We start from the raw sequence: 13,425 nt of genomic DNA, 5'->3' as shown, positions 1-13,425 counted from the left end.
AGCTGAGACATGGTCAGAGTTTCCCAGGTATGGCACCAACTTCTCACAGCTCCGCTCACATTAGAGGTGGAACCAGGCGCCTTACTGAGAAAAGATGCTCTGATAACTTCTTTTTGCTGTCAAGTGTTTTTTTTATTATTAGATTCAGAATCCTTTTCCAGCAAACTTTACCTTCCCATGTCTTTCTGGTATTAAATCTAGAGCATGGGCTGGGTGTTGATTAGGTTTCGTGCATCCCTCTCAGATACATAAACTGAATGAAGGAAGGGAATGACCCAGTATGTGTCCTCCTTTGGGCAAACAGCATCGTTCTGTGTTGGTGTAGTTCAGAATAAACATTAACTCATTGATACCATGTTAATAGTTATCCTCTGTTGCCTTTTCATAGGTAAATACTTCAGTGAGCAGGCGGAACTCTGATGCTCCAGTATCATATAGCGTACATAAAATACAATATTCCTGGCTGTCTTGTTGATGCTGATATGAGAGGAGCCTATTTCGTCCCGCAGTTTTGAAGTCTTGCAAGAAATAGAAGATGAGAAAGGTGGGTAACAAGGCAGATGCGCATTTATTTATCTCATGACTATGTGTGGGAACAGCAGCTGAAGTAAGAAGAGGTGCTATAAGAAAACTATACTCTTGCCTAGAGCTCAAAATGCGTTTAACAGTTTAGGATTATTATGTGTTAAAGTCTCTTAATAAATTAAAAAGAATGAACTGAGAAATGATGAGAAATTACTTGCACTGCTCATTCTTTGCTGCGTGGTCACTGGAGGGGCCTCCGTGAGATCCACCCCTTCTTTAGTGACTGCCCAAGTTTTCTATGACTTCTGGGGCTGATTGTTTTTTGCTGGTAGGCATCAAGGTGAGGAGGTCAACAATTGCTGAACTGTCCACTGGGGCAAGTTTCTGATATTGGAAATTACCACCAGCATCCAAGATGGGGGGAAAATCTCTTTTACCTGTAAATAAGACACTTTTCATCATTCCCTACTCCGCTCCTCCCTTGCCTGAATTTTTATGGCCTATATTTTAGCTCTGTTGGGAGAACAGCAGCTCCTACATTATGAAACATTTTCATGCAGGGCAGCTTAGCCCTTCATGTATTTTCTTACAGAGTTCACTTTTTCCATTTTGTTCTACAAAAACCGTCAGCAGACCCAGCTTCCAAAAGGGATGGTTCACAGTGTTTGCTAACCTGACTTGAGAGGGGGAAGCAGTTAATTTGGACATGCTCATTTAGATGATCTTTTTACCAGTCCTTGTGGGAAGACAATAAATTACTTGCAGATATTAAAAATCTCAAAAATGCAACTGAGATGCTAGTTTAATAGATGTCAAAACTTATAAATATTCCATGTGCCTGGGACTGTATATTGCATTCCTGCAATTTTCATACCGCTGTTATCTGTTTTTATTATGAGCTTTATTCTATCAGCAGCTCTGATAACTTCAGTAAAAACTTTATTTAAGAAAACAAATCCAAAAAGGTTTTCATTGTAGACTAAGTTAGTAGGTTTTTTGGACTGTCAGTCATTCTTATTTCTAATCTGGATTTATTGCCTGTTTGTCACTTGCAAGCTACAGATAATACTTATCAGTAAACAAAGACCTGTCTTTTATTATAGCTTATACATGTCAAGGATGATTTTTGTACTTACCTTCCACATCAGACAAGCCAGTTTCTGAGTATCCTGCACCTCTAGTTTGTCAGTTCATGGAATGACATGACACCCCCATTGTCATTGTTGAGTGTCTAGCTATATTACTTATTATTTACTGTCTAATTCATGGGTCTGTGGCTGAAGGTACAAATGTGAACAAACTGATGGGTGGATTGGTTTTCAAAAGGCCATAAACACAATCAGAGGGCCGGAGCACCTCTGCTGTGGGGACAGGCAGAGTTGGGGTTGTTCTGTCTGGAGAAGAGAAGGCTCTGGGCAAACCTCATACCAACAAAGGGGACCTACAGGAAGGCTGGAGTGGGACTTGTTACAAGGGCATGTAGTGATAGGACAAGGGGTAATGGTTTTAAACTGAAAGAGGGGAAATTTAGATGAGATACAAGAAGAAATTCTTCCCCTTGAGGGTGGTGAGGCCCTGGCACAGGCTGCCCAGAGCAGCTGTGGACATCCCATCCCTGCAGGCGTCCAAGGCCGCTTGGACGGGGTTTTGAGTGACCTGGGCTAGTAGGTGTCCCTGCCCATGGCAGGGGTTGGAACTAGATGATGTTTCAGGTCCCTTCTAACCCAAATCATTCTATGATTCTGTGATTCTCTGAAGTTCCTTTGGATTAAGATGGTTTGGGGTCCAATTTAAACACAACTTTAAGAAAAATGTGGCTGATTTTAGAGTTTCAAGAGTTCTTTTTCTATGGACTATATGCGAGGGAGGGAAACTAAACAAGATAATTTACCTCTTGTATAAAAACTGATCCAGGATCTTTCTGCTTACCTACCTGCATTAGTTAGAGCAATTGCACGGTGAGGAGGCGGCACCTGGGTGGGGCCACATCCTTCATAAGCATTTCAGACATACTAAATAAATAATACACACATTACTAATGTCTCAGCAGGATGATCTTTCACCCTTTTGCTCTAATCTCCAGGAAGCCATTGTAGTTCCAGTTCCAGTCATGCTCTTCTAATTTTTGAAAAGGTTAACACAGTTTTATCTTTAATAGCTGCTTGATCATTGCAGAAGCTAACAAGTCATGTTGGAAACATTAGTCAGGGAGACAGGGGAATATATCTGGATGTCTCACACAATTATAAGGAGAGTTATTCTCCTGCTGTTATCACTACATTACCATGGCTGGTGTTGAAGAGACATATTTATTAGGGAAGCGTATATGAGGTTCAAGAAGCTTTGGGTGTCTGCCAGCAGTGAAGTGTTTGCCGCTCTCCTCCATCTGGTCATCTGGTTGTCCAAACCAGCTTGTGAAAATAGTCAGGCTATTGTCGCTTCTCTTATGTTCAAGGATCTGATGTTGGCACCGTCATTAAAGGGTATCACCGAGTTCGCTGCAATAGTGATTTGATTAAATGGCATAGTGCTGTTAAGTAGATAGCCAAAATGTACATAAATAAGCATATGTATCTCTATGTAAATTGTCTTTGATATATGCATTGTAATTCTATTTTTTTGTTCATTTAAAAGGTAATCGGGACACTTTTCCCATGTCTTCTCCCTGACCATAACCAGCAGAGCTCTCACTTCACCAGGAACAAGTAAAAACCCTCCATCCCTCCTGCTTTGGGTTTAGGTTTAATCTGGTCTGGTCAATCAGGATCCGTGCAGTGGTTTGGAAAATAATTTCTTCCCTTCTTCCCCAGCTCAGCATTTAAGGGAAGGCTCCAGTATTGTGTGGTGGTGGTGCAAGTTCAGCTCTGCTCTGCTCTCACCTCTCCAGTGTAGAGGAGAACAGATACCGAGGTGAAGGCAACACGTGGGTGCATCTTGCACGTACAGGATCCCGAAAGAGAACGCTTTGCTGACACTGCCTCCTGTGTTCAGCACCTGCCTGTGCTTAAAGACAAGCCTGGTTTAAGCTCTATAAACAGAGATAAACTGAAAAAAAAACAACACCAAATCTGCTGTGATCAAATCTGCTACTTCCAGCCTCGTACCTTGTTTACGGTTATGCTTCTTGATTCCACCTGCACTCGAGCGTGCCATGCACAGAGACATCACTCATTCACCGCAGCTGGGAAACCTTGCCAAAATAAGAAATAAAAAAATAAAACTCTGCAGGAAATGTCGGTTAAGTTTTTGTGGCTTGGATGTTGCATAATTTAACGGCCACACGCAAGTAGGAGAGCTTTTTTCTGCTTTGTGAAGTGGTTGAGAAACAAACGTAATACAACTGCGAAAGAGGATTGCATTTCTAATATATTTGCATGTTGAGCTCCTTGAAAGAGCAGAGAAGCTTGAAATGGCCTGGACAAGAAGCAAAATGACTGCAGGAGGGAGAAAAGCTTGAGGAGGAGCTGGAAGAAGCCCCACTGCCAGCGCTCCTTTAGCTGCCCTGAGCTGGACCAAAAACAAAGCGTTTTGCACTGTGCAGATCAGGTACCAGGAGCTGAAGTGACTTGAAAACTGGGGTCGTGGGACAGGTCAGAAACCAGTTGCCTTTCACGTGTTTTCAGCCACAAATCCAACGTCCTTTCAACAAAAGGGATTAGGAAATGTTATAATTCTTCCCATGGTGTTTGTAGCCATGTGCTCTGGGAAGGAGGTAGGTGGATGCAGATATTTCTAAGGTGCTTTTTCACTTGGAGAGAACTATATTATCTTGGAGATCAGCACACTGGTCTAATGTTACTTTGCAGCAGACTACGACTATAGCTTATTTCTAGTATTGTGATGTATTTTTCCTTGCTTTAGTTCATAAAATATTTTGTAAAGAAAGAGTACAAACAAAACAGTGTTTGGTACATATTTTTGTTACAAAATATAACTACAAAATATATCCTACTTCTACATACTGCATATATATATACATACATGTACATATAAAATCATCTATCTATATTGATAGACATAAGTAGTTATCAATATCGATACCAATATAGATATTTATCAATATAGATATTTGCAAAAACATTTTGTGTGTAAGAAATGAGTAAGTAAAATATAGCTAACAATATTTCAAAAATTCTGCGGTTGTTAACATGGTTACTCAGGTAACTGTTGATACAGAAGTAACACAAAGAGTTTCTTGTATGTAAAATACAGTGTTTTAGTGAAGGCACACATGGTGAATACGGCACAAAGAAATTAGTGCAATAAGATTGACATTTGCCCACAGCTAAGTACATTTTAGCTGAATATAGGTTAATATTGCAGCATCTTTGGTAACATTTTCACTAAAAGCAGTATTTCAGTGGCAATATTTGTAGACAATTTCACATCAAATGACTATCCGATACTATTTAAAGTATTTTAGTGGTTTGGCGTTACTGCTGGACAGTGCTAGTTAGTCACTGCAATTGCCTAAAGATTCCGTATTACTTTTAAATGGGGAAGAAGAAAGACTAATAAAGTTATATAATTAGAGTAATCATAGCTAATGGTTAAATAAGGCTGTGAATTGCATTTATGGTGCTGTTCTGGATTCTTCGATGCCCTGGGTTTAATCACACTTAGCTGAATCTTAGGAGCAGAAGCTGAAGAGGAATGTTCCCCATGTAGAGCTGATGACCTGATTGTGCAACAGCTTAAAAAGATTAAAATTCTCGCTGAAAGCCCAGCCTGCATTTATTATAATGCATTTATTGCAATAGCACTTTGATTTTTACTGTATCATCTGAAAACATTTTGGAATTAGGAAAAAAAATCTATAGAAGAGGTTAAGGGGCAGAAATATAACTCGCTAGCTTGCACAGTTTCAGGAGATGTTTCTGCCCTGAGGTCCTGCCTTGTGGCCACTGCCTGGTATGCAAGGTGAGAACTGGAGCTGCCAAGCAAACCTATGGCAGGGAGGGTGCTTGGGACATGGAGAACATCTTGAAGATGGTGAAAGTATCTTCCCCAAAACCTGTTAGATCAATGCCACGAGCTGGGAGGGAAATGCTTTGGATACCTGGAGGCAAGTCTGTAATGATTCCAAGCAGTCTTTGCAGCAAACCACATGGCCACAGCCGAGTCCAGAGAAAAGAAGGTATAAGAGATATATTTTTTTTAACATTCTAAGTGAGCTCAAAATGCCAATTTTTGAGCTAAAAATTAAATGTATGGATTTTTTTTTCCTACCTAAAGCACTCTTTTGATTTGGTTTATTTATACGGTTTGCAGTCATGTATCTTGTAATGTTGAGTTTCTCTGCTGCTTAATGTTAACACCGGGCGATGTCTCAGTTGTCGTATCAAGAGTGTCGTACTAAAAATGAATGTGTCAACATGAATAAACCTAGAAAAATTAAAGATAATTATACAAGTAGCTTCCATTACAGCCTCCGGTTGACTAAACTAATAGTAAATAAGAACGCCATGATGGAAATATTGAGCTGTACAGTGCAGAAAATACAAAAAAAAAGCTAAATTATTACTAGCTTTTTAAAATTATGGGAACTGAAGGAGGTGCAGCAAGTGTTGTTTTTCACACAGGATTGTGGGCTTTTAGCTGACTGGTAATGTGTTTTTTGGGCTTTCAGCAGGGCCCTTGGGGACCTATGTACCCGAGGTGGGTTTGTGTCCCAAGCGCCTTTGGCAGCACCCAGCGCCTTCACTCTGTTTGCACAAGGAGAACACACTTGAAACAGTTTATTTTTCTGTTTTCTCTGGGATGTTTTACCTGTCACTGCAAACCTCAAGTGCTTCAAAGTACAAAAACTTGGAGCGCCTTCTTATGCTTTCTAATCTGGAAAACTATTCCACGTCCTTACAAAGAAACATGATGTACAGAATTAATCATATCAATGACCTTTAGCTACAGTGTCTGTAATACCTGTGGTATCATGGCCCATGATGTTGTGAACATCAGTGAAGAATCATTGAAAATTTGACATCACATTACAACAGTTAAACAAAACCTGGCTCCCGAAGAAGGAAAATGGAACCGTATCAGCTGAAATTTGTGACGGCCTTTGACCATAATCGACCACCAAAAGTCATATGCCTGTCCACTGAGTTTAACCCTATTGTAATGAGATCCAAACCCCAGCCTGCAGAATCCGAAAGAACAATGAAGGTAAATTAAATAAAGCTGCTTCTCCCTTTTCCCCCCAGGGGCTGCTGGTACAAAAGCCCTGGAGTCACCTGAACTTCTACTGCAGAGCAAAACCAGGGTTGAGCAGCTCACAGAGCATCGCAAAAACTATCTGCAGCTACCAATACTGTCGTTACAAGGGCCCCTTCAACCTGTCAGGTTTAAAAAAAACACAGGAGATAGGAACAAACTTCCAACAGATGTAGCTGTCATTTAGGATTAAAGCAAAAAAACAGCGGTAAAAAAACCCCTGATGATGTGTGCAATCACGCTTGTTTCTACCAAAGCAAAAGTGGCAACATCTCTTAAAATATTGCAGTTAAAAAGTTAAAAAAACCCAAGTGCACCACCAATAAATAAATAAATCAAGACACTGAGTAGGACAATACGTCCACACATCCATCCTATAAGCACCTCAAAGCCCTGTCTTCAATATAGGCTCCAAGAAATCATTTACTTTCCTTTTCACAAAGCGTGCTGAAACATGAAATCATAAATTCTCCTCCTGGCAAGAGAAAACCAAACCTGCTCTGGAAGTGAGAGAAGCAGGGGACTGGAGTGGTAAAGAAAACCCAGGACATAAGCAGCGTCGAGTTCGGGCAGGGAGAGCTGCTGGAGCACCTGGCCTGGGATCAAGCACAGCAAAGACAGTTGTTTTAGGAAAATAACCCCATTTCAAAGCAAGCAGCCATCCTACGTAGCACAAATTAGTAGTGCTTCCAAAACCAGGCCTCCTGCTAACCTGGAAATAAAGTAATCTTCTCATGTTCATCTGTACCGTGTTCAAGCACCGCACGCGTCCCCTCAGCTGTAAATGGTACAGCACCATACAGCACCGTGCCATACAGTACAGCACCATAAATAGCACCCCATGGCACTGGGGTGTTTTTCAGCTTCCTGGGACCCGAGAGGATTGAATGAAGGGGCTATTGCATACACAAAATTAGGATAATTGCTTTGAGGTGAAAGAAGCATACAGTCACATCCAAAATCCACTTGTACTCAAGTAGAAGCAAGCGCTGTACACATATATATGGAGAAAAAAAAACTTCATGGAAATATGTCTAAACTCTTGCATATTTTCCCTAACTAATAAAGAAAAAAAATCATAACTTTTTAGTTTCATTTAGCTTTTTGGAAATTATCTTTTGTTCTACATATATGGCTTTAAACCAGTTTTGTTTTTTTTTTTTTAATGTTGTTTTACCTAATACCTTAACACTTGCATAAAAAGAAATGTAATTTTCAAATTACTGCTTCTGCCACACATTAGAATTCCTTCCCAGGTGAGTAAAATCCTAATTTTTAAGAGCCTACCCAATTATTTGTATTTTAAAAAATCATCTTGGCTAATCACTGACAGGCTGCACAGTACAAGAATTCAGTTGAGTGCATATTTTTTAAAAGTACTATATAATCAAACCATTTAACCAAGCATTTTATACGTCTCAGGACAAAACAAACCCCTGTCAATAAAATTACAAGGCATATTGCAATCTACAACACATGCTTTATTGAATTCTTTAAATATATTACTCTATTAGCCTCAGTTCATGTCACTGTAACACTTCAGGTGAAACCTTCTTAAATGAACACCAGATAAAGGATGGACCTGTTGCAGCAATAGATTTACTGTTATGGATTTAAGAGGTCTCCACTGTATTCACATTACTTTATTACCATTTAGCACATTCTAATTAAAAAGACTTCTTCCCTTTGCCTTCTTCCCTTGTGCATTTTGAAGTGATTTGATTGTAAAGAGAAAGAGCAAACGACAGATCAAAAGAAAATGTTAGACTATAAATTACCTGCTTCTCTGGACATATGGACTATTCATTAAGTATGAGGTTGAATGCTAGTGAAACTCCGTGCCTGTCAGATACGCTGATTCACCCAAGCCATTTCGCACGACATGTAAGACATTCCCATGCTGTGATTTAGGGAATTGCTTCTCAAGCGGAAGCTCCGGTTCCCAGAGGCTTTCCAGCCGCATCTGTGCTGGTACAGCAAACATGGCACAACTCACTGGGGTCACTCCTGTTTTTAAATCCTAAAAAGGGAAAAAAGACTTCAGATCGCATCTCAAGAAGGCAAGCAATCAGCAGGAGAAATAGTCAAAAAAGTTGCATGGAATAGAAATGAGAGATGGATGGACTTTCTCCTGCAAAGACTCAAGTCTACCTATATGGAAGTAGCACCAGTGAAATGCTGGGTTCCCTCATCTCTGAAAGTCTCCAAATCGTTAAAGACAGCCTGTGCCCAGCAGTGTTTTTGTTTCACACTGACAAGGCAGGGAAATTGCATTCATTCCAATGGAGTTGGAGTTGCAGAAAAATACAGCTGTACTGACAGCCTGAAAGGGTGTTAATGGGAGAGGGGGTAACCGATGCAGTTTTGTATGTTGGGAATGATCTGTGGTTAAAAGGAAGCACAGAACTGTGTTGGACATACAAAGTTGGAAAGTGCCTATATTAATAATGCTACATTTTATTATTCATTTTTTTTTCAATATTTATGCAAAATCTGCAGTATGTTAAAACTGTCGTTATTCACGGGTAAAATCCTGAATACTCACTGTTGCCTTTTTTCTTTTTTTTTGAATGTTGATGATTCTTAACATTCATAAAAATAAGAAGCCAATGTGCAGTGGACTGATCCTAGCAAAACCCTGCCAGAACCAGCTTAGCCCTCTCAGCAGAGCTGAGTGAATGCAATTTAGCATCCTCCAGCAGTCCTTAGCAATTCCCAGGCTTCTTTTCAGCAGAGACTTGCCAGAGTATTTTGAACCGCTTGCTTTTTTCTGACTTAGACAAGCATCCTTTAGAAAATTAGATCAATGCTAGTTCACAATGGAAAATGTTTATGACCCTGTTCATTATTACTACTTAGATCATCATTCGCATCATGAATAAAGATGTGGGGTATTGCTCCTGGAAATATATTATGCTGCTCTTTAAAGCTACCTTTACTTGCCAAACCAAGCAGCTACAGTGACCAAAATGCAAAAATAGACTCAGAAAGATGGTGTCCAACCTGTGCTGGTGACCCAGGTCCAACAGTGTCCTTCGCTTTGCTGGTGTGGAGCTCGCTTTGCTTGATGTGGAGTTGAGATTGGATCATCATAACTAAGAATATAAGAATACAGATTAATGAGGCCGATTGTACCTAAAAATGTTTTTTTGCTGGGTGGGGTGAAAAGCACACAGTTAAAATTTATTTGGGTTGTTTTCCTACATAGCTCACTGAAAGGAAATTCCCTTCTGTGATAGAAGAAGACGAACTTGTTTCACGGAATCACAAAATGTCAGGGGTTGGAAGGGACCTCAAAAGCTCATCCAGTACAATCCCCCCATGGAGCAGGAACACCCAGATGAGGTTACACAGGAAGGTGTCCAGGCGGGTTTGGAATGTCTGCAGAGAAGGAGACTCCACAAGCCCCCTGGGCAGCCTGGGCCAGGCTCTGCCACCCTCACTGAGAAGAAGTTTCTTCTCAAATTTAAGTGGAACCTTTTGTGTTCCAGTTTGAACCCATTACCCGTTGTCCTACCGTTGGTTGTCACCGAGAAGAGCCTGGCTCCATCCTCCTGACACTCACCCTTTATATATCTGTAAACATTTTTGAGGTCACCCCTCAGTCTTCTCCAAGGTAAAGAGCCCCAGCTCCCTCAGCCTTTCTTCATAAGGGTGATGCTCCACTCCCTTAATGTATGTATCAAACCAGTCATTTGGGATATAATGAAGAATAGGTTACCCGGTTTTACTTGGATATGCATGTCAGAGAGTAGACTTTAACTACTAATCAGGAGTCCGGTTATAGAAATAGGGGTTGTCACTGTCATTTTTGTGAAAAGCTCTGCTGATCAATCATGTTGTTGCAGGAGTCACCAGACAATTTTGTTAATGACAGTCTTAAGATTTTTTTGCCCTTTTTTTTTTCTTCTCTTAGAGAAGGTAAAGTAGATTTTCTTGTCTGGAAAACACCGCAGCGTTGTTTGCTGTTCTTCAAAAGGCTCATCCTTCAAGAGAAATTGTCAGATGGTTGAGAACTTGTTCTTTGATTTTTGTCTTCCCAAAAGAAGACAAAAGTTCCCAGGACAGAGCAGCTTTCTGGGAACTGAGCCGTGGTACGTGGGTTAAAGTTTTCAGAAGAATGCATTATGGATTGCCTGCATATGACTCCTTCCTATTATGAGATTGATGTGTATACGTACAAAGTACGTTAGACTGTAGCTAGACTCTGCTTCACTGATTTCTCCTCCCCGAGAGCTACTCTCAGAGCCTCTAAGGGCAATTCCAGCCCTCAAATGTACATAACTTATTAGAATGACATTGGCCAATTAGTGAGAGCATAAATCTGAATTAAAAGATCCACTTCTAAAGAGTTTTGGTTTCTGACACTGATTGTGATCACCCTTGCTTTGTCATACCCCAAGAAGGAAATTGTGCTGTGGTTTTGTTTGTATATATTTGATAATTTGTCTCATTGACAGTAGGTACTGAATATTTACCTTGGTTGGAAAGATGAGGGGAGGAGCTGGCAGTTCACGCTTCAATAGTCACAGCTACTAAACTTAAAATTCAAGCTACATTCCCATAAACATGAAATATGAGGATGAAGAAGTGATTTGAATTTATGAAGAGGGAATAATGTTCTCCTGCTCTAAAACTCTCTTACCGTTTGCTGTAGCTAATGATGGAAAGGTTTGTGAATTTACTTTGTGACTAAAATACAGATTTAACCAATTTCAGAACATCGGAGTTGGATGGCACGCAATAAGACGGAATTGTCAATTATCGCAATATATCTATAAAGACAGTCATTAAACAGCAGTGAAACTGCAGATGGTTTGAAAGGTATCTAAACGTTTCTAAATTTAGCCCAATTAAAATAATAGACCAGTGTAAAAAAATAGTGGTTTAAGGAGTCTGAGGGGAAAAAATGAGAATAGTGATCTAGCAGTCTGTGCTCTGTATAAATAAACTCTAAAGATTCAGAGACAAGAGATGGTAATTGAAGTCCATTAAAATCAATAGAGGAATAAAAACCAGACAGAAATAGAACAGAAAGGAAAACATGCCAAGGGACTTTCAACGTACTGAGTGTACCAAGGGAGTTTCAAAATATCAAGTGCCCACCTGTAATTTTTACTGAATTAACAGAAGCTGTTGAGGATCGAGAACTCAGGAAATCTTGGAAATCTGTCTGCTGATGATTTTTGGCCTGAAGTCCAAAGGACGTTCTACCATTGACATTGCTCAGCCTGTGACTTCGCCCCATCCCTCCGTTCTTTTTTACAAGGTTTGGACTGTAAATGAGTCATAATGCTGGATCTTCTCGCAGTGCAATATTATCGGATCTGCTGCATTTGCTTCATCTGAAAAAAAACACCAAAACAACAGGGAAAAGTATTTATGTCTATCCTTAGGCTTGTAAATAAATACTCTGTGAGCACCCATTATCTCTAAATATATAGATGTCATTCAGAGAATACTTGTTTCTACCCTGTCCTCCTGTTCCTTGTGGCTATGAGGGTCCTGATGGCCCTCACTGAAGTACGGGGACTATATATTATAACAGCAGTGCTGACGTTCCTGTTGTGTATTTGTGAGCCAGGCTTCAGCAGCAAAAGATTTTACTTTTCTCTGTGTTTTCCATCTGCTTTTTCAGCTTCAAGTGTAATTTTCAAGATTATTTTCCCATGTATGAATAATGCCATTTTTCTCATTCAGGAAAATTCATTTTTAAAGAACATGATTCTGTGTTGAAGCATTAAGAAAACATTAACGAATGAGATTTGTAAGATAGAAATAAATAGGATTTTATTGCTATACCTTAGAGGATATTCTCCCTGATTTGCCTGATTCTTCTATTAAAATAACACAGAAGCAAAAAAAATAAATCTACAACATCCCCATGTAGTCATAATCTGAATTTACAGTGCTCTTGTACCCAGTTGACCCATTAGTGGTTACCACTACAGCCAGATAGTGCTTATTTCAGGAATAGCATCATATTTGATTATAAACTGTCAAATATGTATAATTTTAATATGCTATATTGGCCAGATTAACCAGTCCTTCCTCTTACAGTATAAGTAGCCTCATTTATACAGCACAAAATTAAGTTAAAGGAAAAAAAATGAAAGAGAAAATGGGTCAGTTTAATAGTCAGAATGTTGTACAGCCTGTACCACTCATTCTGCTTCACCCGAGACAGGCTGCTGGGATAATTTTAACTCTCTCTGCCTGGTCAATGATGATGCAAAATACTGGCCAAATGCTGTACACCTTGCTCATGCCAGCAGTCCCACCGAACACTGGTTTTTATAGCAGCTCCTGTATTCCATCAGCCAAATGCCATGAAATGAGGTGGGATAGTCCATTAACTCCTTTTAGTGTAGGACTGATAAGTGAGCCAATTGATGGGCTGAATAGGGGGCTGGGAGGTTAGAAATGCACCTGATACTGAACCTTTGCAAAAACAGCTCCAGTGAAAATGTTCGTTAATCAATAAACAGCAAAATGTGTTTTTTCCAGAGGAATATTTTCCAATAAGAAATCACCCGCTAAAATGGCTGTCATAGGGGACACAAAAAGGCTGGAAGTTTTCCCATGTGGAGTGAGATGTTTGTATAAATTGGCTAATAAACAAAAGAAACAAGATTATTTGGCAGCCACCCTTAAAAGAAATTTTAGGCACATCCAGCAGAGATGATG

General features: G+C 39.8%; 1 long non-coding RNA gene across 1 annotated transcript in view; it reads left to right on the top strand.

Moving 5' to 3' along the window:
- The window catches only part of LOC110363607 (uncharacterized), a 113,803-nt gene that overhangs the window by 77,977 nt on the left and 22,401 nt on the right, over positions 1 to 13,425 (top strand). Inside the window, exons 2-3 of the long non-coding RNA XR_010473960.1 lie at positions 389 to 544; positions 3,160 to 4,237. This is a non-coding gene — a long non-coding RNA (uncharacterized LOC110363607). The remainder of the gene's footprint in view (positions 1 to 388; positions 545 to 3,159; positions 4,238 to 13,425) is intronic.

This window comes from Columba livia, chromosome 7 (assembly GCF_036013475.1).
Source record: "Columba livia isolate bColLiv1 breed racing homer chromosome 7, bColLiv1.pat.W.v2, whole genome shotgun sequence".
NCBI classification, from domain to species: Eukaryota; Metazoa; Chordata; class Aves; order Columbiformes; family Columbidae; genus Columba; species Columba livia.
Note: the sequence above shows the minus strand (reverse complement) of the source record. Positions and strands in the feature narration are given on the sequence as shown.